Below are 3,143 nucleotides of genomic sequence, written 5' to 3'. Positions count from 1 at the left end.
AGGAAGGAAGGAAGGAAGGAAGGAAGGAAGGAAGGAAGGAAGGAAGGCAGGCAGGCAGCAGGCAGGCAGGCGGCAGGTAGGCAGGTGGCAGGCAGGCAGCAGGCAGGCAGCAGGCAGGCAGCAGGCAGGCAGCAGGCAGGCAGCAGGCAGGCAGCAGGCAGGCAGCAGGCAGACAGGCACCCAGACCTGAGGCCTTGATTTCTAGGATTAATTATGGGGAACTTGCCCAACTCTGCCATAATGTGAACATGAAGGCTTGGTTCCAGGGACTTCATAGCCCCTTTGATTGCTTGACATCTGCCTCCTAGCTAGTCCTTTTCCCCATCTTGGGGATTGACTAGGGCCTTGCAAGTGCTGGACAAAAGCTGTCCCTCTGGTGAGAGCCACTCTCTAGCCCTGCTGACACCCTGCTTCCTCAGAACCCCAGCAAACTCTTGGTTCCAGGTTGCCCATCTTATACCTCACAAGAGCATGTTGGGACTCAGGCAGAGCAGTGCAGGGTGGGGTCGGGTAATGGAAGGCTGTTCCCACCATGCTCCCCAGATCTGAGAGCCAGAGTCCAGAGGGGAATGTAGAGCCATGCCCACTCACTATGATACAACCTCAGCTCTTCAGGAGACTGCTTCCTAATCCACAGCCTGACTGTGGCCCTGGCATTCTTGTGGCTGCTAAAACTTTGTTCCTGTGAGTTGCCATGTCCTGAGGGCAAGTCACAGTGTTCTAGGCCTTGGTTGCTGTGTCATTTGTACCAGCTCCATCTGTCTGTGTAACCTGTAGACACAACTGGCCCCTGAGGGGAGGCTGGGCCCTGTTCTCCCAGGTCCACCACCAGACTCCCTCACACTGGCAGCCCGCACCTACACCTGCATCCACCCGCCCAACATGCTCAGCAGAGGGACTCCTGAGAGACTTAGATCTTCTGCCAGCAGGACGACTCAGGAGCTGGCAGTCTCACCATGGTGCCCTGGCCCTGCCTGCTCTATTGTCTGGGAAGCATGCAAGAAGGAATGGCCTCATGCCCATGGCAATAACAGTCCCGACTCCTCAACATTCCCACCAGAGACATTGCTACCCACCCCAGAGCCATGTCCTAGCCTGGAGCTGGGACAGAAGGCAGGTGCCTCCTTATGAACAAGGTCTATTGTAACAAACATTCTTCAAACGATTGTGCATTATTTCACTAAAGAGAGAGTTAAGTGTTTGCTGTTTAGGTTGGTTTTGCTAACTTTGCACAACTGTAGCACTGTATATTTTGTCTAATATTTCTGTGCCAAAAAGCTCAGGCCCTGTTGCTGTGATGCGTGGTCTCCATTATGTATCTGAAGTAAACTCGAGGCAGTGCATGGGGAGGGCAGAGAGCATGGCGGCAGGGCTGGAGAGGCTGCTGTGTGGAGGCTTAGGTTCACTTCTCACTGGGCCATGTTCTCCCGCCCTGAAGACATCTGCCCACCACCTGATCCAGCACCACCTGCAGCTGCTCAGCTCTGCCCTACCAAGAGGCAACCACTTGACCACAGGGAGGTTTGTTTCTTGTTTTTGTTTTTCTTTTTTACCAGTAGGACATATTGGGAAGCCCCAACAAGAATTGGGACTTGGGGCACATGACAATGGTTTTCACAGGAGCTGTAGGGTTGCTGAGCACATGGGAAGAGGACCTGAGTGCTGGGACCCCCAGAGGAGTGAAGCCCTGATCGGTTATCTCCATCCACCCTGGAAAGGTCTCTGTGGCTGCTACAGCCCTATGTCTGGAGCCTGCGGGTACAGACACCCCAGAGATCTGAGCACGTGCTATCCCAACTCCCCTCTTATGTTAAGGTTTACACAATAGAATTTTTAAACAAATATGCTTAATTTTCTAAAATCTCTTGTATTAAATTTTTCTTTTGGAATAAGCTGTGGATTTTGTTACAATCTGGTTGTGAGCAGCCTTTTCAGTGAGGGATTAAAATGGCATTTTCTACATTAGACGCTCTTCTCTGTGGTTCCTTTGTCTACATTCTTTACTGACAGCTGGGATCTCAGTGATCTATATACACATCACAAGAAAGCCTCTAAAGTCTAGAAGGTTCACCTATCACTTGAGGCAACACTCCCACATCAGGACGTGGTTCAGCTAACACAGCTTTGTGTGAATGAAACATTGGGAATCTCTTGTAGTATTCAACTGATCTTGGTAAAGTAGAATATAGAATAATAATCTTACACAGAAAAAAAATTCATCCCATCCTCATGTCAGGTTCCTTTCCACACAGTCCAGACACAGTTAAGTAAGGAAGAGATGTGAGCTCCCTCTGAGTCCTGTGTTTCCTGCACGGCTGTACTTACCGCTTCTCATGGCATCAGGACGTCAGCGAAGGGAGCTAACAGCAGGCAGCAAGGGAAGTCCTGCTTACATAGACATTTGAATTTGTCAACCCAGGAGCGGCCAGGGACATCTGGGAGATCAGCTAGACAAACACACATCCTTCTCTAGCTGGTCTGCCTTTGGCCTGGGGAAACTCACACCACCCTTACCACCATTGCTAAAAAGCACCAGAGGCTGATATCCAGGAGCCACCTTGGAGGAAGTCTGATGATGGTGGCTTCTGGTCTAGCCTTGATGGTCTCTGTGCTCGCAGCCTATGGGCTTCAGTTCCCAATTCCTGGTCTTCAGTGAGTCCTGCAGATGAGGGCATAGTAGAACCGCTGCACCGAATCACTTGGTGGGTAGAAAGGGCTGTTGGGGATCAAAATGACAAGGCTATCTCTCAGTGTGTGGGGGGTGGTGGTGCAGGGGAGCAACAAAATGGTGGACAAATCAAGTGGATTTTCTATAATAGCAGGTCTGAGGCCTTTGTTGAGACTGACTAGATGCTCCTGCCTAAGGTATTTGACCTTTGGAGATAAATTAGCAAGGTCCTGAAAAACAGAAGCCTGCCCTAGGCAACTCCCAATGCTGAATTTAGGCTACTATGTGTACAGTAAGTCTGTCCACTCAGTCAGAGGCCTGCTTAGGATGCTGTCATCAGCACAGCCACATTGGAAGATCCACTCTGGAACCAACAAGGTCCTAAATAGCATCACCACCTCTAGAAGGCTTGTTTCAACCAGTCCCAGTACCCCTGGTAGAGCAGCTGCTCCTGAAGTCTAGACCAGGCCTTCCA

Source organism: Grammomys surdaster, unplaced genomic scaffold, assembly GCF_004785775.1.
Source record: "Grammomys surdaster isolate TR1022 unplaced genomic scaffold, NIH_TR_1.0 334, whole genome shotgun sequence".
In the NCBI taxonomy this organism is placed as follows: domain Eukaryota; kingdom Metazoa; phylum Chordata; class Mammalia; order Rodentia; family Muridae; genus Grammomys; species Grammomys surdaster.
The sequence above is the reverse complement of the archived record's forward strand: the minus strand, read 5'-3'. Positions refer to the sequence as shown.